At 41.5% G+C, this 12718-nt stretch overlaps 1 long non-coding RNA gene across 11 annotated transcripts in view; it reads right to left on the bottom strand.

The window, feature by feature from the left end:
• Positions 1–12718, bottom strand: part of LOC119626796 (uncharacterized) — a 201514-nt gene that overhangs the window by 146825 nt on the left and 41971 nt on the right. For 5 of the 11 annotated variants that reach the window (XR_012089057.1, XR_012089055.1, XR_012089053.1 and 2 more), the window contains one exon: positions 9527–9644. The exons of 4 other annotated variants lie outside the window; for them this stretch is intronic. This is a non-coding gene — a long non-coding RNA (uncharacterized lncRNA). Of the gene's footprint in view, positions 1–9042; positions 9123–9526; positions 9645–12718 lie in introns of those variants that run through there. 2 more of the 11 variants (XR_005242960.2, XR_012089058.1) reach the window with 2 other exon arrangements.

Raw genomic sequence — 12718 nt, 5'->3', positions numbered from 1 at the left:
CCTGCCCTAGCCTAGTAGCTGGGATTACAGGCGTGTGCCACCACACCTGGCTAATTTTGCATTTTTAGTACAGATGGGGTTTAACCATGTTGGCCAGGCTGGTCTCAAACTCCTGACCTCAGGTGATCCAGCAGCCTCAGCCTCCCAAAATACTGGGATTACAGGCGTGAGCCACCGTGCCTGGCCGAGAAGGCATTTTTATAGCAAAGATAGCACGACCCTAACACCACATAATAAGACACTGGAAAAATATGGGCCCCCATAGCTTCTCATGAAATAGAAGAGTCATTCAATTCAGTCCTTCAATTTACTAAAGACTTGAATGCATTTTAAATAAAACAAAAGTAGAGAATCAGGCTAAGGATGAGGTTTGCCTCTAGCCATCCATGAGTGAAGACTGTGTTGAACCCTAACTGCGTGGAAGTATTTTGCCCATGATAATGTAATATTTAGACCTAAATTAATCATTTAACAAACCAGTAGGGACTTAGCTCCTACTTCTTTTGAAGGGTGTTCTCAAATGATTTGTTTTGGTTTTTTTTGTTTGTTTGTTTTGTTTTTTGAGACGGAGTCTCGCTCTGTCGCCCAGACTGGAGTGCAGTGGCCGGATCTCAGCTCACTGCAAGCTCCCCATCCCGGGTTCAAGCCATTCTCCTGCCTCAGCCTCCCAAATAGCTGGGACTACAGGCGCCGCCACCACGCCCGGCTAATTTTTTGTATTTTTAGTAGAGACAGGGTTTCACCGTGTTAGCCAGGATGGTCCCTCCTGACCTCGTGATCCGCCCACCTCAGCCTCCCAAAGTGCTGGGATTACAGGCGTGAGCCACCAGGCCTAGCCCTGTTCTTTTTTTTTCTAGTGCCAGATTATGGAGTGACGCCTCCCTGCTCCCACTAGCACCACCACCAGCAGCACCACGTCTGCCAATTAGACACGTTGCCCAGTCTAGGTGCCCAGACAGAGACCAAGGCAGTTTATTTATGTTGCGTATGTGGACTTCAAAAAGGTCCCAGCCTTATTCAGTCTTGTCAAATATCCCAGTCTTACAAAATGGATCCTAAACAAAACTCATCCTTTGGGGTCTTTTGGAATCATCCAAAAAACAAACAAACAAACAAACAAACCTGACGTTGGCACTGAGCTCAGTCTTTGACTTGGCAGATGAGTAAGAATGAGACATGTGATTCCCCTCTCCACCTTTTATCCCTCATTCCTTTGCTCCCTCTCTTCCTGCTTGCTCCTTCTACTGCTTTAGGTTAATAGATGATTATTTCCATGAAAGCAAGCCTGCTCAAAGCTTCAGAAATCTTGCAAGAAATTGTTATTGTGATTCAATCTTTCAAACTTTGCAGTGTTAATAATCCCTTTAGACTCATAAAGAGCTTATTGGAACCAGCATTGGAATTAATTGAATTTGTAGTCTCACCAAACACAGACAGCAACTCTATTATTAGTATTCAGATTACTGTGGTAGGTTTTGATATTTTTACATTCTTTATATTAAAGGGGCAGTATCAAATTAAAGACACAGCAGCCTCAAGTCTATTCTGTATCCTCATTCATAGTTCTTCCTGTGGCTCAATCAAAAGCAAGATATAAACCATGCATTTACTTAATGTCTACATGTTTTTTATTAATGGCTCTAAATTAGTAACAATAAAGCCTTCCATTTCATAGTTTATTTTTAGGCATTTTTTGTTCCTATTAGAATTCTTCTCTTTAGGGAAGGCTTACTTTTTGTGTCCTAGTTCATTTTTTATTTGGCAATATTTTCCAACTGAACTTCCTTTCCAGATTCTTGTTACTTATGTAGTTTGGCTTTCATAACCTAATAGAAAGATCAGCTTCTCAATGCTAGGGACAGCTTGCACAGAATTTTTTTTTTTTTTTTTTTTTTGAGATGGAGTCTCGCTCTGTCACCAGGTTGGAGTGCAGTGGCACGATCTCGGCTCAATGTAACCTCCACCTCCAGGATTCAAGCAATTATCCTGCCTCAGCCTCCCAAGTGGCTGGGACTATAGGCTCGCACCACCACACTCAGCTAATTTTTGTATTTTTAATAAAGACAGGGTTTCACCATGTTGGGCAGGATGGTCTCAATCTCTTGACCTCCTGATCTGCCCGCCTCGGCCTCCCAAAGTGTTGGGATTACAGGCATGAGCCACTGCCCCTGGCCTTGCACAGATATTTCTACTGCAAGATATAACAGAATGGACTTGGAGCAAAAAGACCTACATTGTGGTCCCCACACACCAATAACTACCTTTATAGCTCCTTAGCATCAGTTTACTGCTTTGGAAGAAAAAATAAAAAGGCCAGCATAGTGGTTCATACCTGTAATCCCAGCACTTTGGGAGGCCCAGGCAGGAGGATCACTTAAGCCCAGGAGTTCAATCAATACCGTATTGGACAACATGGTGTGATCCTGTCTGTACTAAACATACAAAAATTAGCAGGGCATGGTGGTGCACACCTGTGGTCCTAGCTACTTGGGAGGCTGAGGTGGGAGGATTGCTTGAGCCTGGGAGGTCAAGGCTGCAGTGAACTAGGGTCACACCACTGCACTTCAGCCTGAGTGACAGAACAAGATCCTGTCTCAAAGAAAAAAGAATCCAAAGAGGAAGGCTGATTTCCAACATCGCTATCATCTCTGAATTATTTCTAAGTCTGTACCTTTTACGATTATAATTATAGGGTGCTATAAAAGACCTATAAATACCTCTTTCTGTAGTGAATCATAAATAGTTCTGTTTTCTTATTTATTGTACTCCTTATTGCTTTAGGAGGATAAGGAAGACTTTCGTTCCCACAATTGCTTGTTTTCTAGCACACTGTCTTTTGGGAAAGATTTTTGCCTTAAAACTTGAATGTGTGTGTGCTCGTGTGTGTGTATTTGGTGTGTGGGGTTTATTGCCTGTGATGGGTATATATTCGTACATATGTTGAGGGAGGAGGTTACAGAGAGAAGAAAAGGAATACTGTTTATAAGAATTTTGTTTAGCCACTACTGTCCTAAGTTTCAACAAGTCAAAACAATTTTGAGACAATATACATCTTGAGCATAAAAACTGTGTCCCATTCTTTATGGGTGCTTCTAGATGGCAGGTAATCATATAAACCGACCAGTCTCATCAATCATTGACTCTTTAGTGAACATCTGCTAAGGGATTGGCCTTGGCAGTAGGTGTTATAAGTAAGTCATACTTCCTTACTCACCCTTGACAAGTTCATACCCCAGTTGAAGGATACAGAATCTGAATTTTGGGCTTGCAAGAGTTAGCAAAGTTCTTCTAGTCCAACCTCTATCCCATGAAATCTTTATAAAGATTAATGACAACCCAAAAGTGATCATTTTATAGTAGAAAATCCAGGCACACTCCACAAGGCAGGACTTAGAAGACTGGCCATTTACTCTCTCATTCCACCAAATCTGTGCTTTGTTTACAGAGGTTTGTAAAAATGAAAAAGTAATACCCACACTATAAGCCCAACTAAAGTTGAAAGAGAGGGCTGTTATGCATTGATGAAACACATTCCGTACATTCCCCCTCTCTCAAAAAGCTAAAGATCAGTTTCTACCACTGGTTGATTTGTTGCGAAGACCGAGGAGACAAGGCAAGCGTGACCGCGTGGATTGGAGAAACCGCCGCCTCACTGAGCAATTTCACGTAGTTGCCCTCCCTCTAGTGGTCAAAGTAGAGATGGCAGCTCTCCGGTTCAGTCTTAAGAGTCCGGCTGAAGAAGGAATAGGGGTTACCCAACCCCCAAAGTTTTGCCTATCTATTTTGGAACCTCAATGCTAAGTTGTAGAACAAGTTGCCTTACAAAGACTTTTCCTTAATTAGAACATCTTGCTTGTTTATAATGATCATGGCACTTACAAAAGACCATATGTCTTTGAGACGCTGCTTGGCAAGACTTTTCCAATGTTTACCAAATCTATTTTGTATCCCATGCTAATAATAGTCCAGTGGGTCCCCAGGCAGAGGGATGGAGACAGAGGACTTCTCGTTTCTTCTATTGCTCAGTATTCTGCCCTGAGAATGTGAAAGACCTCTTAGTTTATGTGAAAGGACTGAAACAGAGCTCAAAGTTTCCCAAATGCTGCTATTTTGGGAAACGTTTATTTCAAGGGCTAAATTGTCATCTTTTGACAAATCAACATTGAGCAATGCTCTGCACTTTGTAACACACACACTTTAAACTATTCCTTTAAAAGAAACTTTGAAATGAATGCCAAATCATTGTATCCACAATATAATTATATTCTTTGGGTGGTAGCTTTTTAGTTCCAGAAGGAACAAGAGAGGTATATTCTGATCTGAGAGGGTGAGATTGATGTCCAGCACTGATAGCAACTGTTCCGAGGTCACTCAGCTGGACTTTTCCTCACTGTGTAACCCTGACTGTACTGGGTGACTAAAAATAAAATTGAGAGTGAGTGGATATGCCTACAATATCTATCATCAACATAATCCAAAAAAATAAGTAATCATTTTGTTTCATTTTGTTGATGTGGCCATAAAGAATGTGCTGTGTTTATTTTTTCACTCCTTAAGTCTGATTTTGGTCATCCAGGAGACATAGCCACCACCATTCATTTTGGCATAAAGTTATGTGGCAATTCATATAGAGACCTGGGAACTAACTGGTTAGGTTTGATGTTATCCAAGAGCTGTTTAATTTATGTGAGTCTTTGAAAGTCAATCAGACATGTTTCTGTGTGCAGGCTACGTGTTTGACGCTAAGGGTCTCCTTTTTTAATTGAGTTGTAATGGGGGAAAAAAGACCAGGATTTCTTTTTCTCAATAGTGATAACTCTACAGTTCTAAGTGGCATAATCCTTTATTGCAACATATTCTATATACTTTGAATAACTATTATTACCAAGTCTTTCTCCCTACTTGGGAAATGGTGGCATTATCATCTGTTTATGAAGAGCTTTGCAATAGCTCTTTTCATAGCAAAGAGAAATGACCATTGAAAACAGCTAGCACATATTGACAGCTTAACATGTACCAGCCAGTATTTAAAGGCCTTAGCCCTGTTAACTCATTTATTCCATAAAATAGACGTACTATGCAACTGCCATTGATATCCCCACTAAACAGAAATGGACCTTCAGTTTCATCAAGGTATCTCCACATTATCTCACTAATTATGACAGTATCCTTGTGAGACTCTTAAGTGCTTCATTTTGTATATTCTTTATTAATAGCTATATTGTATACATATGACATAGGACTATGTTTCTTTTTTTAAAATGTATCCGTCATAGTTGCTGCCTTGAGTTCCTTGAGGGCAGAGTCTGTATTTTAGTTCTTTAGATTTTCCTATTATAAGTAACTTCATTATGTGCAGTGCATGGCTTTTCTGAATCAAATTTATTTATTTGTAAATTTACTACTGAAATTTTGCTAATCACTAGAAAGGTTTGTGCCATAAAGATCCCCTGTTTCCAAAGAAGAAAAGAGAATTGCATTGGAAGTTTATAAAGTAGCAATTAAATTTAACTCAGAGGGTATAAAACTGCTGCCTTCCACTATGAAAATACTTTGGAATAGTGAATACTGAGGGGAAAGAAGTTGGAGAAAGTTCTCTGATGTGACTATGTTCTTTAAGAAACAAAAAAAAAAAGTCAAAGTACATGTTTCAGTGCTAGAAAAATTAATAAGGGTTAACAGTAATCATGAGTCAGCTCCCGAGGGGCCTAGAGTTGTAACTCTAGGAAATTTGAATTGAAGCCAAACTTAGAGGGGCGACACATCTCTCAGGTTTTGGAGAACACCAAGACATCTATTCCCAGGACATGGAATACTTTGCATGAAATAATTGACTACATATACTATGAAGTTACTGTTATTTTTTAAACTAGTTTCCAAAACTTCAACTTAAGTTTTCTCCAAAGCACAGACATACACCCACAAACACATCTGCTTTTTTTTTTTTTGAGACAAGAGTCTCGCTCTGTCACCCAGGTTGAAGTGCAGTGGCTCAATCTCAGCTCAGTGTAACCTCTGCCTCCCGGGTTCAAGTGGTTCTCCTACCTCAACCTCCCAAGTAGCTGGGATTACAGGCACCTGCCATCATGCCTGGCTAATTTTTGTATTTTTTGTAGAGACAGGGTTTCACTATGTAGGCCAGGCTGGTCTTGAACTTCTGACCTCAGCTGATCTGCTCACCTCGGCCCCCCAAAGTGCTAGGATTACAGGAGTGAGCCACCACAGCCGGCCACACACCTGCTTCATACTTTAACTTCAACTTATGTTTTCTCCAAAGCACAGACATGCACCTACAAACACACCTGTTTCTTTATACTTTGGTTTATGCATCCGGCCTTGGGAATGAGGAAAATCACTTTACCTATACTGTTGCTGTGTCCATGTACTTTCAAAATTTAGATGAAAATAGTCTAGCAAACAGATCATTTTATTCCAACATGCATTTATGTATCCATTGAACAAACCTTTTTTTTTTTTTTTTTTTTTTTTTGAGGAGTCTCACTCTGTCACCCAGGCTGTAGTGCAGTGGCCTGGTCTCAGCCCACTGCAACTTCCACCTCCCGGGTTCAAGCAATTCTCCTGCCTCAGCCTCCCAAGTAGCTGGGACTACAGGCACCCACCACCATGCCCTGCTAATTTCTGTATTTTCAGTAGAGACAGGGTTTCACCATGTTGGCCAGGTTGATCTGGTACTCCTGACCTCAGGTGATCCGCCAGCCTCAGCCTCCCAAAGTGCTGGGATTACAGGCATAAGCCACCACGCCCGGCCTGAATAAACCTTTATGAGCAACTTCTCTAAGAGGGTTCTTGGTTGGAAACCAACCTCAAGAAAGCAAAGTCCCGCCTCCAAAAATGTGACAGCCTAGGTCCACCAAGACATAAACACTATTGGCACAACATACTGTAGAATAGATGTGATGGTGCAAAGAAGGGAGAGTGTGTCTCCAGCTACAAACATCCAGAAGGATTTCATGGAGAAGGTGGGCCAGTAGCTGATCACTGAAGAATGTTTAGAAACTTAAACATGCAAAGTTGGAGAAAGACTTCCAGACGGAGCTAACTATGTGAGCAAAGCCTCCAACTCATAGGGGATAATTTGAGAGGCATAGACAGGAAAAAACAGTCCTGCTTGAAAGGGAATAATGGGAAGTGAGAATGGGCAAGTAATTTTGGAATCAGGCTGAATGTTTCAATCTATTTGTATAGTGTTCTGTAGCCACTGCTTAAAATGAAGGACAGGCCAGGCGTGATGGCTCACGCCTGTAATCCTAGCACTTTGGGAGGCTGAGGTAGGTGGATCACCTGAGGTCAGGAGTTCGAGACTAGCCTGACCAATGTGGCAAAACTCCGTGTCTACTAAAAGTACAAAAATTAGCCAGGAGTGGTGGCACGTGCCTGTAATCCCAGCTACCCAGGAGGCTGAGGCAGGAGAATCACTTGAACCCGGGAGGTCGAGGTTGCAGTGAGCCGAGATCATGCCACTGCACTACAGCCTGGGCAACAAAGCAAGACTCCATCTCAAAAAAAAAAAAAAAAAATTAAGAACAAAGTCAGAGTGAAAAGCCTGATTCAGAAGAAAGCCCATACTGTGCATGCAACAAACATTCAAATCATTCCAGGAACTACAGGCAGAACAAAGAAAGAAGTACCTTCCCACACAACTGAAGGGAATGTTCTGGGGACATGGATATCAGCAAGAAAATTAGGACAAGTGCTACATAAGAGCTTGCCACTGTCCCTTGAGAGGTGACAGGAAGGCTCAACTTGATACCAAGCTGAACTCTAAAGAATTGGACGTAGGTACTTTAAATAGGGAAGCTTTGGCTCTGGAACTGTTTCTGAATGACTGCAACCTTACTGGTCCTCGGGTACAAGGTCAAGACCCATCTTTCTATCTGGCTCTACGATTACAGTGAGGATACTTGTTATTTAGCAATGGCGAAGACTGGTTTTGAGTGAAACTGGTGGGCGGGAGAGTGAGAGCATCTTCCACTGATCAATTGAAGAAATATAACATCAGAATGAGAGATTCATTCCTTTCCCCCTAAAAAAAGCAAAGTTTATTTTTCACTTGAGTTTTAAATAATCTAGAGAAAAACAGCAGCAACAACAACAGAAAAAAAAAAACCCTAGATGCAATGTGTGAGCACAATGAGACCATTAGAAAATTGAGGAGATCCTGGTTAATGCTTTAGTTTCAGGGCTCATTTTCCTGAAAAATATTGCTTTTCCACTCCTCAAGGAATAAAACATTTAATATAAAGAAAAATAAAAGCCTGGCCAAAAAAGATGAACAAGACTTTGAGGCCAGAGTGTCCTTTGCCTGGTTCCAGCCATAACCACTACTTACTTAAAGTTCATATGGAGTCCACTTAGCTCCATGTATTCTGGAAGACTCTCTCTCTGGGTTTCAGAAGGGCTGCCTGCATCAATCTGGGATTACTTCCTACACACAGCATTTTGTCACCTCTAGTCCTTCGTGTCACTGAGGCACTTGAATTCGGTCCGCACGTAATGATTCTTAGCTGCTGCCTATGTTTCTATAGTTTTGTTTCAAGCACAAATATTCATTTACGAAGCTCACAGCTATTGCATACCTACTATGTGCCAGGTACTCAGAGTACTTCTTTATTATTTCTCCATTATTCCCACAACCCTAAATTCTGCAGATATGCCTACTGATGTAATTTACAATTGAATTTCAAATTCATCCAAGATGACAACAGCCATGTTTCAGGTTTTGGTTGAAAGAGTATTTGACTGGGGAAGGTGGGGACACAAAATGAAAAAGGGAGACACGTACACTAAAAGATAAGAACAGCAGCTGTGCCACCATTTGAAACACCAGGAGATTACCTCGTAACAGAATTATCCAAAAGCATTGCATTTTACGCCCTCTAGCTTCAAGTAAACAATTAATTCTTGGGAACCTCAGATAAAGTACTCATTTTACGATTTTCTATTCTAGTGATGGTGATATTTTCAAGGATAACACTGAGTTGGCCTGAATTATCTACTATCAAGATAGGCAAGAAAATATACCTTTTCTGCGTCTACATAACATGAAGTGAAACAGAAATTCTAGCAGTGAGCTTCTTGATTTACTGATCAATCAACGGGACCGCAACAGAGAAAGTTTCAAGGTCAGCTGATTCTTGGCACAGATACAATAAACTGATGACTTTCCATCTTCCTCCTAACAGTCTCAGAACTAATATTTATCTTAGTTTGTTACTAAATACATTCCCAATGTGGTATTAAGTCTATCAGTCCAGCTCTCATAAGCTCTGCTCAAAAAAAAAAAAAAAAAAAAAAAAAAGAACAATCCCAGTTGTTTTTTATTTGTTTCCAAAAAACAAAATCAAGAATTACCAATAATCAAGGAAAAATCAGCAGGCTTCACACAGAACAAAAAAGTGTGGAGCTATATAAATGGCCAGTGATTTTAAATATGTTATTAGTAATTGTTAATAAATGTTTATTGAATGCCTACCATATATTGCATTGGGGACAAAAAAATATTTACCTATTCATTCAGCAGATGAATATTGACACCCATTCACATCCTAGGCTCTCTGCTGTGGTCAATGCTGAGAGACAGGGCACAATCTCTTTCTTTGCAAGGACTTTAAACTGATTGGAGCCTAGAATACAGAAAACATTCCAATTAACAGAGGAGAGAAATGGGCAATAAATGCTAGAGGGATTCTGGGGTGGGAGGCACCTCAAAGCTCAAAAACTCGAGAACAATTTTATGTACAACATGAGACTAGAGCTCAGTGGGTGGACAAGAGATCTCACTCTACTCTGACTCCCTTCACCCACTCCCCACTTTACCATGAAAATGAAATATGCTCTTCCTGGAATTTTGCTTCCATCATGTGATGAATTCAAGGCTCTTCTCTTATTGTCCCCAAATTCTCTGTCAGGGCAACCAGAGCCAAGCAGAACCATGTTGAAGGAAGAATGAGAAACTGACCAGTGAGTCCAAAATGAATGAGGAAGGCTTTTGGGGACATTCATCTGCTTCCCCACCTGAACCCATGGGCTCTCTGATGAAAATGAAGGTGAACTGGCTCAAAACATGAATCTACATGATTTATAAACCTCAATCCTGAGGGCTGGATGCCATTTACGCAACTTAGGATTGCAACAAAACTCGAATTACAAATTGCAAAATGATATAAAAATACAAATTGCAAAACGTCAGGATAAAGGTCGAAAATCCCCCTGTAAACCTTCCAACAATAGCAAAGCAGAAATAAATAAAATAATTGAGAAAGAGACCCCCTAAAAATGGATGAAGTAATGTCAAGTGGCAGAAAATTTTGAAATAAAAAGTTTAGCAGTAAAAGTAAAATCTGTGAGTGCATCTAAACACCATTTCCACCCCCTCCCAACCTCTCTGAGAAAACCAGGAGAAAAAGAATTGGCATTCATCAACTTAAAGTCTAAGAAAGCGGTGCATGTGGCTCACCAGGAGGCAGAAAGGCAGAGATATTTAGGAGTTCATGGGCCCAAATCTACTATGACAATTTTGAATGAAGAGCAGAGTTCACTCCAAAAATAAAAGGAAACAAAACTGCACACTGCCGACTCAGTTATGCATATTTAAAGTGCTAAAACTAGCGAAGGGAAGGTTTACGGCCTCAAATTTTTCTCCTTTATATTTGTTTATTTATTTACTTTTACTTCAAGACAGGATCTCACTCTGTCACCCAGGCTGGAGTGCAGTGGTGCAATCTCAGCTCCTGGGCTCAAGTGATCCTCCCACCTCAGCCTCTCGAGTAGCTGGGACCACGGATGTGCACCACCACAGCTGACTAATCTGTATTTTTGGTAGAGACAGGGTTTCGCCATGTCACCCTCGCTGGTCTCAAACTCCTGGACTCAAATGATCTACCTGCCCCGGCCTCCCAAAGTGCTGGGATTACGGGCGTGAGCCATCATGCCAGGCCAAAAACTTCTTTTTTAAATGGAGGCAAATATCAACTCAATTCAAAATGGCAATTTCAAACAAACAAAAAAAAATTTTATATATATATATATTCCCCCAATCAAATGTAATTGATTAGGCAAAACAACATTGCTAAGGAGTAGGGCAGTCTTGAAACCTATTAGCAGTGGGGAAATGGCAAACGTCTGGGGGGTAAAGAAGAGTGCAGAGCCTGAAGAGACAGAGAGAGATCTACAATACATCTTCAGTCTTAGAACTCAGAACTCCAGTTCTTATGGAGGAATCATTTTCTTAGGTTTATTAATTCTCCCTCTCCCTCTCTCTCTGCCTCTCATAGACATACACGCATACTCACATACACCCTGATCCCCAGTTTGTCCATTCCTCTGAGTAAATTCACTTCTCATTTCCATTCCCACATCGATGCCAAATGTGTTCTGATAATGACATTATACTCTAATTAGTCATAATGTTCCTGCAAAATTAATTGATTAGTTCCTTAACAAACAGCTAGATCCAGGGAATATGATGCATAGGACAGATCTGTTTTGATAAGGTGAGAAAAAGAGAAAAATAAGAAAATGTGCAGCTGCCAACACCTGTAATATCATTCCCTGCATTTCTAGACCCTGTTCAGCTGGATTCTCAAAGACCTGATAGCCCCAGGTTTGACGCTGTTTGGGTCCTGAGCCAGCCCCAACAAGGAGAGGAAGCTCATTAGGTGGTAGAGTAACCATGGGAGTCAGTCTATCTACTGTAGACTATCCACCCAAACAAGTTTATCTTCCAAGATTTGATCCAGGATTGGAAAACAGTGATGGTTTTCTCTCTGCAACGTTATATTCCCACTTGTTCTAGGCCTACCCGAGAATGGCAATACAGAAAGCCTTCCCAGGCACAAAGATCCTTGCTCACACAATGGCTCAAAACCTTCCCAGGCCTACCCGAGAATGGCAATACAGAAAGCCTTCCCAGGCACAAAGATCCTTGCTCACACAATGGCTCAAAACCTTCCCATATGAGGCTTTGAACCCATGTCTCTCTCTCTCTTTCCTTCAGGGGATCTTCATGTATCCCTTCCTATTCCACACACACACCCTTCTCTTTGTAAGCCTCAATACTGAATAACCCTCTCTCAACTGCACATGTCCAGTTAGGCCTTCTCCTCCTTTTCCTCTGCCCCGGCATACTTACTCCGCTCAGGTGCAGTGTCTGCAGCCATGTTGCTCTGTTATACAGCTCCATGGACAGTGACCATGTGATTCTATTCTCACTGCCTTGAACCTCTCTGGCTCCAGCATAGTCAGTTTTTTTGTTTTGGTTTGGTTTTTTTGAGATGGAGTCTCTCTCTGTCACCCAGGCTGGAGTGCAGTGGCGCGATCTCGGCTCACTGCAACATCTGCCTCCCAGGTTCAAGCCATTCTCCTGCCTCAGCCCCCTGAGTATCTGGGACTACAGGTCCTGCCACCACGCCCGGCTAATTTTTGTATTTTTGGTAGAGACAGGGTTTCTTCATGTTGACCAGGATTGTCTCAATCTCCTGACCTCGTGATCCACCCGCCTCAGCCTCCCAAAGTGCTGGGATTACAGGCATGAGCTACCGCACCAGACCCATAGTCAGCTTTTGAACAATATTTTGCTTGTGCTGGTCCTTCTTTGGGGTTTGCCTCTAGACTCATCAGTTGTGGCCATAGGATTCACATGGACAGAATATGCTCCTGTTTATCTGGCATTGGCAATACGAAACATGTCCTTACAGAC

The sequence above is a fragment of the Chlorocebus sabaeus genome, chromosome 17, assembly GCF_047675955.1.
Source record: "Chlorocebus sabaeus isolate Y175 chromosome 17, mChlSab1.0.hap1, whole genome shotgun sequence".
Lineage (NCBI taxonomy): Eukaryota > Metazoa > Chordata > Mammalia > Primates > Cercopithecidae > Chlorocebus > Chlorocebus sabaeus.
Note: the sequence above shows the minus strand (reverse complement) of the source record. Positions and strands in the feature narration are given on the sequence as shown.